Below are 17,299 nucleotides of genomic sequence, written 5' to 3' on the forward strand. Positions count from 1 at the left end.
TGGAACAATATGGTCAACTAAAAAGCTAGATGTAGGGTGATTTTAAAAAGAGGAAAATTACTGTAAGGGAGCAAATGGTAAGATTTTTATCATAGATGTTAGGAGTCTGATGGAGCTTGTGTCTCAGGAGACTGCAGAGCACAAGAGTGACACCTTCCATGACTTTGAGGTTGGGAGAGATTCAAAGAAGCTGCTCTCAGCATGCTGTCGCAAGTATACTGTGCAAATTGCCATAAGGATACTTCAGGTCCCTCTAAACAGTCCAGCTCAAGCATCCAAAGAAAACTAGCTGTGGCAGCAGAGATCTCTATGCCGTTACCTCTTCATGACATTACTATTCAATGACAAATGCTACTTTTGTTGCTGTGAAATTTATATTGTTATTGCTGTTTATATTACTGACAAATGTCTTATGAAAAGGAGGAGAAGCTAAAAGCACAGAAAGAGGTAATTTTTAATCAGAAATAGTCATGGACAAAGTGTCCTCTGAAAGTAATCAAAATCACTGTGAAAGAGACCAAAGATCTATGCAATGTTGTCATAATTTTACCAGACTCTGTTCAAATTATACCACTTAGAAGTCAGGCTTTTGATTAAAAGTCAGAGGGATTAGTGTGCTCAAATCACGTTTTTGCAATATCCAGCCAACACAAACCTTCCAAAAATTCTTTTGTCTTGCTGAAGACAAGAGATGCCTTTGGCTCCTCAAAGAACTACCATCTTTGAGCCATCATTGTTGGATTATTGCCCTCTATTCCACAGTTTATAGGAAGTATAGTCACCAATTTATATCGAGTCTTACACAAGAAAAGACATTCTCATTTAAATCCATTGAATTAGCTCCTCATTGAGCAGAGCTAAAGAAGGGAGAGAGGCTTTTATAAAAGGAGGGGGATACAGCAGAAGGGATTAAAAGAGAGTGAAAGCAGTAAAGGAGATTCAGGAAGAGGATATTTTTAGGGAGACCCTTTAGAGTAAAGATAAGTCATGGAGAGCCTAAGGAACAGAGACAAAACACCTGAAGCGAGCAGGTCTAGTGAGAAGGGGCGGGAAGACATTAAGTACGCTGGAAAGAAAACCGATATCATTAGAATGAGGCATTTACTTTCTCTTGATCCGAACAACAGAAGCAAGGCAATCTGCTGTTTGTGTTGTTAAAGTGTTTGCAGTGGGAAGTATGGTATATACACACAGAAAGAACATCTGTTCTAAGAAGGCTTTTGCAAATATAAAGCTGCAATAATGTGGTAGAAACATCTGCACAGCTTATAGCAGGGCCACCAGTAGTGCGCTTAGGTGGGGGAGGGTATGAGACATGCCACATACAGAAGAAGGTCACAGGGAAACATCTTTAAGAATGAGGTAAATTTTGTATATATCCATGCAAAGGTAAGATAACCTGCAGAGAAACTGCAGTGTTCCGTGTTACAGGCTACTGCTGTGGAAATGCTATAAACACTGCAAAACACATTATTGTTCTTTCAGTTAATAATTAAAATGACAACTTGCCCATGTTCTTATGTAGTCACAGGATGATGCAAGGATTTTAAATAAAGTCAATGCATAAAGGTTTTCTTCTACCCAGTTACAAGAGCTGCAAAATTTTATGGTATGGTCCTGTTAGCAGAAGACCAAGAAATTGAGAGGTGGTAAGGAGCAAGTGGGACAAAATCCAGTGTTGACTGGCAACTTGCTGATGATGGTACTGTAGTCCGGTTGCAGGAAAATATGCCCAGATGTACTTCTCTGCTATGGTTACACAGCAGCTGGTACCTGAAAGACTCGTTTCTGGTTATTTGGGGTATCGCTTCACTACAGACATTGCAGGGTAAATATGATTACATGATTTGGTGCCCTTTGTCTCAATTCCTTTTTATTGCAAATACAGCTTAACACGTGCCTGAATAGGGCAACTTTGCTTGTGTATGGAATTTTTAATGAGAAAAAGAGAGAAAACCTACAGCTCATTCACAGCCTACAGTCTTGAAAGGATGGCATTTGGCAGCATCAGGGCTGTTTTTTTACCAAAGCACTCTTACATGATTCCCAAAGTGGCCCATTTCTTTGCTCCATTTCAACTCTCCTCCTTCAGACTTTGCGGCTTCAAAGCTGGTCCAGAAAGTTTTACAGCAATTCTACCAATTTTTATTCCATCAGGATTTCACTGAACTATGTTAATTTAGAGCTCAGATAGATATGAATGCACAGATTTACCTCCAGACAGTGACCACTTTGACAGTGTGTAGGGCTCAAAGTGTAAATCTTGGAAATTTCAACTTGAGTTTAGGTAAATGAGAACTAAATACTCATACATAAATAGTTATGAAAGTGATATCTTAAATGGCTACTTCTGTTTTTCTCAGCATTTCTCTGCACCAAGTGGACTTCTTTTCCATGTGCAGTATCAGGGGTGGGAGGGTGCATCTGATGACTGAGCTGTGTTGAGCAGCCACCTGTATAGCAAATGCCCATTGCTGGCAATGGGACTGTGTTTGCTGAGTACAGCAGGTGATGGTTGAAGACTTTGGCCCGCATTATGCTGAAAAGAGGATTTTTAGAACATCCAAACTGCTGAACATGATGCTGGATGTCCTGGTGCCTGCAGACAGACAAGGCTTTTACTCATTTTGTCTGTAATGTTATGCAACAACAGTTAAAAAGTATTATTCCCAGAAACGCAAGCAGAGTTACCTAATTAGGTACAAAAGGTGAGTGTGTTCTGTTTTACTGGAATTAGCAAATGGTATTTGTAAAACAAGACCAAGAGGATTTTGTGTAACAGAACCCTAAATGAACAATCCAGGTACCAAAACCAAAAACTACTTTCCCATGGCTCCCAGTATAATTCATGGAAAGAGATCATAGTATACCAGCTTGGAAGGGACCTCAAGGATCATCTGGTCCAACCTTTCTTGTCAAAAGCATGGTCTAGACAAGATGGCCCAGCACCCTGTCCAGCTGAATCTTAAATGTGTCCAATGTTGGGGAATCCACCACTTCCCTGGGGACATTATTCCAATGGCTGATCGTTCTCATTGTGAAAAATTTTCCTCTTGTGTCCTGTCAGAATCTCCCCAGGAGTAGCTTGTACCCATTACCCCTTGTTTTTTCCGTGTGAGTCATTGTAAAAAGGGAGTCTCCATCTTCTTTGTAGTCACCCTTTAAATACTGGAACATGGTGATAAGGTCTCCTCTAAGCCTTCTTTTCTCAAGACTGGACAAATCCAATTCTCTCAGCCTTTCCTCATATGGCAGGCTTTCCAGTCCCTTGATCATCTTTGTGACCCTTCTCTGGACCCTCCAGCCTGGCCACAGCTTTTTTTGTATAGCAGGGACCAAAACTGAACACAGTATTCCAAGTGTGGCCTGACAAATGTTGAGTAAAGTGGATGCTTCTGAGTAGATAGATGCCTCCAGTACAGAAGATGAAGTTGGGAGCTCTGAGGAAGCCTGTCTCTCTCCTGTGGCTGTATATGGCACCTAAGCCTGTCAGATTCACCATTTGATTGGTATGAATCCTCTCCCTTTCTTGAACTGATAAAATCCTACTTCAGGAAAGTGCTTTGGCACTTTTGGCACATTCATCTTTAAGCATCTGAATAACCCAGGGCAGGTTGAAAGACACTACATGTATTTAGAAATAGTGACATACTTCAGTGTGTGGCAAAAACAAATGGGGAAATTTCTTCCATCTTATAAGCTTAAACATGATTACTGGAGATTTTTGGTAGACATCAGGCAGTTAAAATAAAGGTTTTATTTGCATTTAGGAATATTCCTCATTGTTACTTTAAATAAAACTTGTCCTTTCCCTTCTGAAACATGTGCTTAGCTCCATTGGTTCTGGAGAGTGTGTAAATTATACCTACCTTGGGAGAAAAGAACTTGGCCTTGAAATCAGATACCTTTTCCAGAACAACCATGTGCTTTCTGGCTCTGGAGCACTACATTGCATCATACTTCACAGAAGAATTCTTGTAAAAGTGATGGTTAGGCAAATCTAAAATGCTTTGTGAAAAATGTCTTTTGGTGGTTGGGGAGAGAGGGGTTGCTTCATTTTTAACATTAGGATGACCACACATGTGGTCAAATCCAGATGGAAAAGAGAGTGAAAGACACTGTCATGTGGAGAATATATCTTTAACAGGGGCTGTGAGAGGAAGAGGTTTGGTCCCCTCTGTCCATGTTACTGTATATTAGAAGGATGCCAAGTCTCCACATCATTGGCTCTCTGAAGCAAAACCCACCCTGCTTTTTCTCATGAGGAGTGTAGAAATGTTTTGGGTTTGTTGCACTGCAGAACAGAGAAAAATTTTTAAATCTCACAACGTGTCACCAGACAGGAAAACAATTTCCTTCCTAATTCTAATGACTTACCATTTCTCATGGAAAATAATGCCAATAGCATGTTAGGGTTTTCAAATAAGATGGAAAAGAGTAGTTTCATCACTGATGTTATGGTGTAGGTAGAAGAGAACATTAAAGCTGAAAAATATCAGCCCTCAGGTCAGAAGGGGCTTTTTCCCTGATCTTCCTTTTCATTCATTTTTACATCACATTTATCTCTACCCACAGAAAAGTTTATTACTGGGCTCCTAGATGCTGGCCATATAAAAATGACAATATTAAACAGTGTTGGGTGAGATAGGGAGGAGCAATGGCTGTGGTATTTTTCTAGCTGATTTTGGTCGCAGTGATGTCACATTATTGTGTACAGGCAGAAATGAAGGAATAGCATACTGAAAGGAACAGTATGGGCACACTTGATGTAGCCAGGCCAATTAACACTAATCATCACAGATGCCATTAACTTCTGGTAAAGAAACGTTAATCCCACAGATCTATTATTGCCTGCAGTGTCCTGTGGAGGGAGGGTGGGGGGGAACATGTTGCTACTAGGGATCTCATGGCAAATATAAAGAGCTGCCAGTGGCCAAATAATGTGCTCCTAGAAAAAGGCATGGTCCATTATCCCTGCTGAAAACAGAGTGACAAATTACTGTAAAAGTACTGTACTGCAGCTGAAAGAAGCCAATAATTTCATGAATTTTACAGGTACAGCGAACCATAACAGTATGTTCTAGTACTACCCTCTGCATGCTACAGTGCTTTACACTATAGTTCTTTTTACAGCTCTCACAATATAACCCAGCTCTCACAATATAACCCATGTCCTTTCTTAGAAACATCCCTCAAGTCAGGATACTCGGAAAGTGCATCTGCTCTACCCTGGGAAACAAATAACACTAGGTTTAAGAAACTGCTATAACTTGCATGCATATTACCATGATCCAGTTCTGATCTCATCTCTGTTGATCTTATTTTGGTGTGCATCTCTTGACTAAGAAAAATGTTACTACTGATTTGTATTAGAATTGAGGCTCAGATATCTTCTGTGATGATTAATCTCTTCAGACTGTTTCCTGCATCTCATCTATGGTCTGACCGACTCATGCTGCTTCTTGAGTATTGGTGTGATGTTCGGCACATTGGATATGAACATATGCCTTACCTGCAATATAATAATAACTTTGAAAATGCAATAATATTTGGAGTTGAATGCCAAATGCATTTGGTAGTGCACAGATGCACTGGAAAAGGGAAGTGAAAAGAAGGGAGATACCTAGAGAACTTGATGAAACAACATAAGCAGAAGGTGCAGCAGTTGATGTGCTTCATATTTGGATGTGGAAAACATTGCATGCATAATGACAGTCAAAAGAGAGCAAAACCAACAGGTAAAAGCCAGTTCAATCAAAAAGGTTGGGGTTGCCTTGATTTAAGTAGAGCGTACACTGTTTCATCACAGATTACTGGTAGAAAGTATTTTACTAGTGGGAAGAAATCTAACAATAAGAGACAGTTTACAATCAGTGACTCTTTTTTTGGCTGACATATTTGCTGAAGAAAGGATGATCTCCTTTGCCAGAGAAGACCCAGTTAGGAAAAGACAACTTTTGCTCTTAACTTACCTGATGTGCTAGCAATTCTTTTGAAACAAACTAGCTTTGTTAGCACTTGTTCTGTGATTTCTAGATGGAAAAACTCAATAAATGTGCAGTTAGTTTATAAATATTTTGAGATGTGAAAGATTAACTGATTCATTGTTGTCAGCACTATCCACATAGTGTAAATATTGTTTGTGATTTTTCTGTATAACATCTTCTGAGTTTGGGATCTCAGTATTTCACAAATACTGATTCTGATTTCTGTCTGCACTAAAGGCTCTATTGGTAGTATGAAAGGAAAAGCATATACTAAAGAAAGTATATACGTGCACCTGTGTTAAATAGGTAAGTTTTTACAAAGAAACTCTTGGACAAAGGCAATGCAGAAGATGTTGGTAGCACAGTAGAGAGCAGAAACTATTTTCTTCCAGTCCTACTAATTCTTTTTTCAACCACAGTTAATTGCCTGTTGCCAGCAGCTCTTCTGAGGCCATAGAAATGGGTCTGTGTTGAAACAGGCATTGACCATTCTGACACAGTGGTTATTAAAGGATGTCCCTCTGCCCAATCCGTTCTAGGGTTTGGTTAATTCTCATCTTAACTTTGTGTTTTGTTTACTGGTTACATTTTTGATGACAGCAGTTTTTGTGTTTCTTTGATTTATCAGTAGAGGAGGAGAAAGCAGCCTATAGCATTAACTGCTGGTGTCAACACAGAGAGACAGGACAGGACTATAATTGTTGGAATTGTTATTCAGACACGTGTGACTTGATCCAATAAAAGTAGGTTTCTGGCACCTTTGTGAGTGACATTTTTACAACAGACTGCTGTTGGAGCATGTCTTGCGAGGATTCCCAGTACCAAGTAACATTACTGCTTTCAGGTTCTTTCCATAAAGGGAAAGTCTGAATAGCTCTCTCATATGATCTGGTGGCTTTGCTGGCTTCTGAAGCTGTATTTCCCATAGGGTCTGTCTTGATACAGGAAGGACAGGCTTCCTGGCAAGCAGTAACAAGGTTCTTGTGATACTTTTCAGACCTGTCTTCACACCACCGGACCCGTGCCGGAAAATGGCCCCAGATTTCTCTGCTGCAGGGGCTGAATCTAGTCGCCTTGGATTTGAAGTATGGCAGAGCCTTTTGCTCCTGGTCCGACCTAGAAGAGTCATTTAAAGAGTAAGATCCTGTTGGTAGCGAGACAACTATGGGCAACCTCTGGGATCTAGGAGAAAACTTTAACTGGGGTGAAAACTTCTGTGTCTTGAGATATTGCAGAAGGGAGATCAGATACGGAGAAGTGCAGGAAGAACAGGGGCAGCAGCCAGGGGGTGGGGAGGAGGAACTAACTTTAAGAACACTTTTTTTCTGCTGCATGTTGAACCACTAATATGTCAGATGGTTATGACACAAAAAAATTAAGTAAAAATGCCCAAAATAAGCATCCATGTTGCTCCTTTGCTTTGCTATATTTTTCACCACTGACGAGTTTTCCAGTATCAGACAAAGGGTACACAAACAGAAGAAAAATGCAGACAGGCTGAAGTGTGAACTTTCAGAAGTTGGCTAAAGAACAATACTCTTTCTGTCCTGAGAAATACAGTAATCCAGTAAAATCTTACCAGTGGTTCAAATGCATGAAACAGTCAAAGATGTAAAAAGACTTTCAGTGGATTAAACCAAATCCACAATGGCAGCCAAGCATACCAACTATAAATGTTCTCACTGAGCCTGCAGACACGGATGCTCTCCCAGCCTCAAATGATAAAGCACTTATCCATTTGGCTTTAGGCCAAAAGATTTGGAGATCTGAGGCAAAACCGATCACTTTAGGAAAGAGTCTGCTATGGGTAATTAAAGGCAGATTATTGGATTAAGATTTGATGCAAATTTGAAGTCCTTCCTTTTCTTTCCAGATTTATTTTATTTTTCTTGTCTTCTTTGTTTCTGGGTAACTATAATTGAATGTGTCTTTAAACTGTAAATTGTAATTTTGCTGTCAGCAATGGAGCTTTAATTTCAGATGTTTATTAGACAATTTCTCTGTGAGGCTGTGAGTTTTGTTAGCTGGAGGGACTTGAATCAATTGTATAGCCTCCCCCACAAGGCCATGGACAGTGTATGATGTTTTGGTGCTTTGAATGTTTTATTTGCTAGTGTAAGAAGAAGACATAATCTCTGTCCCAAACCATATTCCCCTCTCCTTCACCATGGTCATGTTCTCCTATACGTGCTTATCTTTAGACACAAGGATACAGTCCCATTAACATTCCCTGTTCTTGCGTGTGGCCCTGGCCCACATTTATGGCCATGGCAAACCTGCTGTGACATCCTATTCACAACTGCAATGAGAAGGGAAGTTTTCCTCTTATGTAGATGAACATATACATCCCTAGTCAGCAGTGCTGTTCTCATGAGTTGCTACTGAAAGATATGACACGAGTAAATGAATGCAGAAAAATGGAGGAGAAACAGTTGCAGAGTGAAGTCAGTCTAATTTATGAGCCCCCATTGCTTCTTCAAAGGAAATATATACCCTCTTGCAAAAAAAGGGGAGGGAGGGTAAAAGCAGCAGCTGAGGATTCTTGGAGTGCAGGAGAATCCTCAGCTGCCATGGAAATAATGAGGATGACACCAGCTGTTCCCAGTCTGTCCCACACACTTTGGGGGCACTGTTGAAGGCCAGCTGGTACACACAGCTCAGGTGATCTGCCGGTGAGGTATAAATGCTGTGTGCTCATACCACTAAGGAGAGCCTCAAAATATGTTTAAAGATCACCACGGCAATGTAGAACAGCTTCTATTCTGCTTCACCCAGCTACCTTTTGTAAAAAATGTTCTGACATCATGAGTGTGTGCCTGTGATGAGTAACTGAATGATCTCGCTGTTGCATCTGTGTCTTTTCCTCCTGTTCTCTACCCGGTGCTCTGTGACTTCACTGCTCTATGCCCAGGAAGTTTGTAGGCTCATTGGCATCTGGGCTGTAATGTCAGGTGAATCACATGTTTTTAGATCAATAACATGAAAAATGAACTATTGAGACAGGAAGTCAGTGGAGAGGCTGGATGGGACCATGTCACCAGACTTTTTTGGGGGAACTTTGTGAATCTGTTTGAGAAAAACATGGCATGATGTGTTTTATCACTGTTTGAGCTGGATAGTTAAGGGAGTTTTTATTTTTCTAATCCTCTCTCACAGTGCACCACAGGCATGCTTTTATTGCACAGTGTCACTCTACCTTGTGGAGTCTTGTTGCTTAAATAGCTGTAGTTACTCAAGCAACAATAAGGCTGTGTGTCTGCAGAGCGTATCTCTGCCTCTTTACCCATTGTGCTACCTGCAAGAGACAGCAGAACCAAGCAAGCCTTTCAGATCTGCCTGAAGAATGGGGTCTACTTAAACTCTGTGCCGCAACATGTTAGTTGCTTGATGGCATTATGTCACTGTCAGTCATTCGGTGTAGAGCTCTAATATTGCTCACTTTCACTCTCTCAGTCCCTCTCTCTTCACTCTAATTGAACCCGTTATAATTAAGATAAATTCTGAGCAATCAAACCTGGAATGTGGATGAACAGTCCCTTGTGCAATCCCAAAAGTTCAGCTTTAGGAGGTTATTTCATACACTGTAAATCATTATCCCAGTTTAACTACAGCATGTGGGACCATGAGTTCTTGGAAAAGCTTGCTACAGCAACTTCGTTTATGAAGATAGCTCAGTGGGAAAGGCTCTCTATTTACAACTGTGTGACTTACAGGGCACACCAGATTCTTTAGCGTTAGCACCTTAGCAATCAGTGAGAGGCAGTCCAGTGCATAGACCCTACAGCTCATTACCAGAAAATGAGGTGTGACTCCTGAAGATGGATTTCCAGTATCTGTAAGTCACACTAACATTTCAAGATAGAGGGGGACACTCAGCCTATTTTACTTAGCTTGAGGTACAGCCCTCTACTGATGAATAATGGGGCTACGATGCAGAGCTGCTATGAGTCAGAGAAATACTCGGAATATGATGGGGGAAAAAAAAAAAGGAACAAAGGAGTTTTCAGAAAGAGAAAAAATGGGAATACTCTGTCATAATAAAGACCAGAAACATTCATGTGGTTTGAATGGCCAAGAAACCAGAGGTGTTTGGACAAGCTCTGTGATCCCAGTTTTAGACAGTTCCCCATGCCTGCCCAGGGCAGAGGCTAGCAGAAAGAATGATGTAGTCCCTATGGAGTTCAACAGGATTCTGTATTTATTAGGTCTTCCCAATCAAGCTCATCAAGATTCATTTATGCAGCTTTTCTATTGTTGGGCTTGTATGTATTGTTTTGTGACCTTAGACCCTAGACCCCTCTGGCTGTCCAGATCATTCTTCAGACTCACTTCAGATTTATGTTTTGGGGAAGGAGAAAATGGAGGTGGCACAGAGTGTGTGCCCAGCTCTTGCCTTGCTGTGGTATTACAACATGGCTTATAACTTCTCAGATATTCCCTAGTTTAGACATAGCTTCATTGGGCCACGTTTTGAGTGAGTCTAGACTATTTCCAGGTTTGTGTGAAAACCCTATCACATCATTTTCTGGCATGCTCAGGAAATTGTAATGAGTATCAGCTTGCTCTAATTGTGATGGCTGTCTATGGGGGACTCGTGAGAGGCCCAGAGACCTGGAATATCTCAATGCTTATGGCTGCTTCTAAGACTGCTCTTCAGAAACAATTTACACATACTCACTGACTTTGATTCTGCAACTGGAATTGCAGTGTAAAAGAATTGGTGATTTTTTTTTTTTTTTTCTTTTTTCTTTTCAAATCCTTTTGGGTTTGAATTTGTTTATTAGGATACCTTGCAATTACGGCTTCTTGAGGCAGTACACCATAGCAACAGCATAGCAATATGAAATGTTCATAGACATCTTGAATACCATGGCAGTTTGAGGGGAAGATCCAAGTATGCTCTTTCTCCAAATTTGTTTCCTTGACCTTTTACTCAGGGATCCTGCCTTGAATTTCATGATACAGCAGCTAAGTCGTAAACAGATGTGCCTGACCCAGCTGTATAAAGACCATCTAGAAAAGCAAATTACAAATCTGAAGGTGGCACAAAGATCACTTGTTCTGACACTCCAAAGAGAATAGGTTAAGAGATAAGCTTTGCTTAGGCTGGACTTCCCTGGAGCATCCTGCTTCACTGTAAAGGAATTTGCATATATTTTGTGTGTTGTCTGTGGGGACACCAAAAGGAATTTGGCATCTTTAGGACCATTCCCTCCATATGTTACCTTCTTCACATCCACAGGCTACTCTTTCAGATGTGATCTTTCTCTTAGGCTGGTTTTGATCTTTACAAAAGTTTAAAAAACCACCCCTACAAAACAACTTGTGATTTTGTTGTAGAAAATCTTACCATGAATTAATTGGGCAGAGGTTGAAATCATGTCCAAGTAATAGGCTTTATCACACAAAATCTGTTTTACATGCTCTGATGTTATTTACCCTTAATTTGCCTGAGCTGTGGCCCTTCGCATGTATGAAGTATTTTGTGAAGGTTATGATTCACCCCTGTGCAAGAGGCTAGTACAAGCTAGAGCCGGTTAAATCCCTCTCAAACTCTCAAAATGGCTCTTACATTGGATTCCGCTCTGGAGGAGAAAATGAATGGATTGTTTTAAATATATCGCCTTGTCTGGGATCTCTTTCTTCTGTATGCCAATGCTTAAATATAACCTGATTTATCTTACTAGGTAGGAATTTATATCTTGCCACATGTAGTTCTGAAAACGATTTTTCCTCCTGCTTCGGGACCCGATTCTCTGAAGTACTGAGCCTCTGCTGAGGGGGTGCTGAGCACCACACGTCCTGCTGAAGTTCAAGTGGGGGTGAAGTCACTCAGCACTTCCACGATTAGGCACTTTGTGACTGTGTTAAAGCTTTCCTACCGGAAAGAATTGCTCTTTTCATGGCATTTATTACATGTCTCCTTGAGTCTCCTTTGCAGACTCTTTCTGCCATCTTTCTGTAATATGAGGAAATTTGATCCTGGAGTTATGGTGACAAACCCTTTCGAGCCGTGCCACTGCAGCCTTTCTTATCACCAGAAACCATCAGTGGAATTACAGCTCTCTATTATTTGGTTGCTTTTTTCTTATATTCTATGACACATGGGCTTGAAAGCTCAAGCGTATATTACTGCACAGAGACATAGAAGATGGCTTTCACATTAAAATCTCTTTGAAGAAAGGAGTAAGGGGGGAAGGGAATCACCTGATTAAGTAATTACCTAGTTGTCTCAGTTTATTGAGATATAAGTAATAACTTATTAACAACAATGCAGTTCTGAATGGCTGGTAAATAACCTCCTAGAAAGCTCTTCGTGGCGGCAGTGTCAAAACTACTGAGAGTTTCCTGCTGCCTGCTCTGCAATCCTCTGCTCTGCTCTGCAGCCCTGCTCTCCTCCTCCACCCAGTCACTTCTTCCTTTTCGACTTCTGCAATGAACATCTGTTTTCACACTGGGCTTGTGTTTCTGAAAATCTGTCATGTTGTTGTCCAGTGGGTTTGCTTGGGGCCAGCTCCACATTTAGGGTGAACCGCCACAGCTCTGTTTATGACAGCTGAGGATCTGACCCTTTATGTGTCCTCTAACCCCCTATACCAGATATATTTTGGCAAGAATATAGACTGGATTGTAGAGGTATACCCTGATGATGTTTTAACATGTAGCAGGCTAGAGTAAGCCTTGTTTGTGAGCATTTCTTGCTTGTTAGCTCATCAGTCTAACCTCACCAGTGTAAGTCTTCTGTGTGCTCAGAATACACAGCTGTGAGTCTCTTAACTTCTGTGCATTAGCATCTTCAGAAACAATCTAATTTGGAAAAGTAGCAGTGGCCTCTTTGAGTGGAAAGTGCTTCCAGGCCTCGGTTTGAAGTAGGGAGGACAGATTAGCAAAACTAGGACTGGTTAAGAGGCTTTTTAAGACTTTTTTGCCTTAGCTGCTCCAGGTACAAATTTTCATTCAAAACTGAAATAAAGTGTATTGGTTAATGCACAACACTGTTGTTGGAAAACCCTCCATAGATTCTTTCTTCTTAAGCATCATCAGCAAGACTTAATTTTGTAAGTCCCAGATGGTATCTGGGCAGGGCCCTTAGCAAGCAGTCAGGCTGCAGAGTTGTGCCTGATGTCACCACTTGTCCTTTATTGCTGCTAAGGATGGGTGTGAAGGAAAAAGACTTCCCTTTGAATTCCGTGTTCAACAGACCAGCTGAGTTTGTCACAATGAGTATCGCAGGACTGGATGAGTCAGTAGTTCAGACAGTTTGCCTGGGTATTTGTAAGGTACCAAACAAAACCCATCTCCCTAGTCCTCTTCCATGGCCAGTCATAAAAACTGTACATTTTTTCTCACACAGCTTTAGAATGGAGGTGTACCAGCCAGGTCCTGACCCATGTGGTAGAGCTGTCTGCCAGCTGCTCCTTGGTGCCAGCAGCCTCCAGGGGCAGTTCTAGGCACTATAAAGGGACAATTTAACTTTGGAAACATGCCTCCTTCTGGTATGCTTTGCTTCCTCTGTGTCAACTTTGGGTTTTTCAGTCCATGAACTGCCTCAGCTTGCTCCAGGCCATCCATTGCATCACCTTGTTGTTGATGGCTATGCTTGTTTTGGGGAGTGTGAGGGACTGAATGGCGTTATGATAGAAAATCAGACCAGAGCTTCAGGTAAATTATAATCAATTTGTTTTTAAACTTTGCATTTTTTCTCCTATCTGTGGGATAAGCTGTTCTTCTATTGATGCTTCTTTGCTCATTAAATCTCCCGTCCTTCACTCCACTGCTCTGAAGCTTCCGTCTATAAAATTGCTATGGTGACTTCATACAGAAATTAAAGAAGAAACATTCTTCTAATTGCAAGCAAACCTGACCTGACTGCTTTTCATAGAGGTTGTGTACATGGTGTATTTGACAACATGAGGGAAGAATGACAGCCTGGGTGAAAATAAGTTGGCCTTTTAAAAAAAAAAATTTATAAATATATGTTAGTTGTATTCTTGTCTCTAATGTAATCGGATACATCAGTATGCAGAGCAGAAGTCTGAGAGTCCTTAGGTCAGTTCGGACTGAGTTTTATTGGCCTTGGGCTCTGTATTTGATGTACTGTTGTGTAGTGTTGCATAACCATCCCTTTGCAAACATTAACAGTAATCTAAGGTTCAGCCTGAGTGACAGCTATGCATTGTGAATAGGTCTGTTTAGGTGGCAGGGTGATGTAAATAAGGATGACTAAGCCATGCCACATAAACAGAATTTGCCATATGATATTGTTCCCTTTGCATTTTTCTAAGTCTTTTGAAGTTAGGGAGGGGGAAATGACAGGGCACATGAAAGCAGCACAGCTCACAGCTCAGCAGTCAGTTGTAGTTTGAGATTTGAATTACAATATCTCTGCCAGATGGACACAGATACCTATGAGGATGCTAGGACAAGACTGCTTCTTAGAGAGGTCAAGTGACTCAGTGTACTTCACCACATCTGTAAATTGAAAATTAAAAACCTGGAGGCATAATTGTCATAATTTCTAAAATTTAAAGAGACAGAATTAATTTTTTCCTCTTACCTTTTTTTTTCTTTGTCTAGCATATAGATTAGAACCATATTCAGAAGGCTCATTTTTTTCTTGTCAATCAGTAAGGGCAGCCAGTCAGACCTCATCAGTGTAATAATGGATGTTCAGAGTGAATTAGTTAGCCCAATCACATCAGAGGTGACACTAAAGAAGCGAGGGGAATACTTTATGGTCTCTGGTGTATTCACTTCTCTGGTAATTTGTCCACATCTGGAAAAGATAGGAAAGTGTCCCCCCAGTTATGGTCAGACAACTTCAGCAGGAACTGAGGTAGAAGATCACCCTCTGAATGATGCTGGTCTGTCCAAAGCATCTCACTAAAAGCTCTCCAGTGCCAAGGGCTTAGACAATCAAAGTACTTCTTGTTTACCACTTCCCTTCTCAACTTCTATTTCCTTAAATTCTGAAATGTCAGAAGTCTGAGATTCTGATGTCCAAAAATTTGGCCACAATAACATTTGAAGTACTGATTTTTATTCATTATTTGTTGTTAATCCTGCAGAGTCTGCTGGTAATCCAGGCTTTGGTGAAAGTAGCCATTGGAAGGAGATGGATTAAGAGAGCCAGGGAGCATTTCAGCTTGGTCTGGGTGCATCTGAATGACATGGAAATAGGCCTGTCTTTGCACTCAACAGATTTCTGTGAAGCAATAAGAGTCATCAATGTAAAATGGTGAACTGTACCCAAACTCCTGGATGGGCGGGAATAGAGAACGGGGACAGGACTGACTGGCCTCGGAGTGAATGTGTTGCTCCAGCTGCAGGCAAACTGGAAGGACATTTGTCAGGGCACAGAGGATCCTGCAGTCTGGCAAGTCACTAAGGAAATTCAGTGCAAAATACTATTAGAACAGACCAAAGTGTCTAAAATAGGGAAATGAAGTGAGAGCTTTGAGGAACACATCAGAGAGAGGATCAACATGAAACAAGGGCCAGCTGGAATGGAGCAAGGATGGAGGTTTCACCTCTCTTATGTGGCTAAGGGAGGTTTGCATAGCCTTTCGGAACAAACAAGGTAAGTAACCAGGCCTATTGCCTGCTGACATCACCTACATACAAAGGGAGTTTGTGGGGGACAATAAAGGGATCATTTGCTCTCAAGCAGGGCAAATTAGTTCGGGCAAATCACTAGGTTGGTCCATTAGTGGTTATATCCTGTTTATTCATTTAGATATTTCTGCATTGCCCATGTGTATCAGGATACCATTGCACTGTATTGCAGATGAGACTCTGAACAGACCCTAATCAGAAATGTAACTGGTTTTAAGATAAAGGTCAATACATTTATGAACAGATCTCTAAGACATATAGGTCAAGAATAGCAGGGACCTGGATAACGTCACTTAGGAAGCTTTTCTGGTCCTTTATATGTGTTGCATCTATATTTAATGTTGCTCTTGTATTGACAAGGCATTGTGGGAAAGTCTCACCACATGAAACTTCTCTGTGACCAGCTGAGCATGTTTTTCTGATAAACAAATTATGTCAATCACAAAATTATTTTTATATATACTCCCAACACACAAATATGCACATATGTACACACTCATACATACATATACATATTTATATATACTTACATAAACAAATGGAAAACACAGGCTGCTATTAATGAATCACCAGAAGACTGAATGGTAATATTTACAGAACTGAATAGTATTTTTCTATGTCCTTACACTTTGACACCCAACTTGGAGCTTTTACAAAGGATCTGATTTTTAGAGTGCAATGGTTTTTGAAAATTAGGTCTATTAAAGGGTTCACGTTGAGCATCCAAAAATCTAGTTCCAATTATCATTTGCAAACTTATACTATTGTACAGTTTAAGTGGAAAGAAGCCTTAATTTGCTTTGGGTCACGTAGTTTTGTGACTAAGAAATCCATTTTCACAGCATAAACTCAACAAGAAACTCTACTTCTAACTACTGTAATGACAATTTATATATGTCTAAGTAGAGGAAAATATATTTCAAAAGGTCTTTGCAAAAATTCTTAAGGTTCATGAATATGTGGCCTTTTTTTCTTGCAAACATTCAAGCTGGTGATTTTTTTCTGTCTACAAACATTTTTAAGAAACAATTTCTGATTTATGTTGTTCCATGGAGGTCTTGCATAAAGCCACTAATATAATACCATATGACTTGGGGGGATCAAATAATCTGTGCAAATATTGACTCACAAATATCCAGCACATTCAGCAAACAGTTCATAAGTAATTCATTGGCTAAAATGAATACAGAGGTTCAGAGCATTGTTCTGAAAAGCAAATTTTTCAAGACCATAGCCTCTTCATTGGAAATTTACCTAAAGAAGAAAAAAAAAATTCACAAAATCATTGGGATTTTTCTTTCATCTGGCTCCTAATGCAATGTAATATATCTTCTCTTCCCTCCGACCCCTCCACTATGATCTTTCTATTAGTTGTTTTTTTTTTTTTTTTTATTTTGGGCACTACATTAATAAGAGTATTTATTTGATCAGCATAAGTTTCAGTAGCTTCTAGGATTTTGTTGTTGTTACCAATATAATGTTTTCTTCGCGTTTGGAGTGCCATGCATCAAGGCTAGAATGTTCTTGGTGCATAGAAGTGAGTAGAGAGATGTTTCAAATTTAGTCTTTTTATTCTCCAGTACAGAGAATACTAAATATTGTTTTGCAGAAACCTCTGATTAACTGTAGGAATGTCTGCCTCAGTGGATCCATGTATTATGCACCCATCTTCTTTCAGTTTTTTCTTTTTTTCTTAG

Source organism: Strix uralensis, chromosome 1, assembly GCF_047716275.1.
Source record: "Strix uralensis isolate ZFMK-TIS-50842 chromosome 1, bStrUra1, whole genome shotgun sequence".
NCBI lineage: Eukaryota > Metazoa > Chordata > Aves > Strigiformes > Strigidae > Strix > Strix uralensis.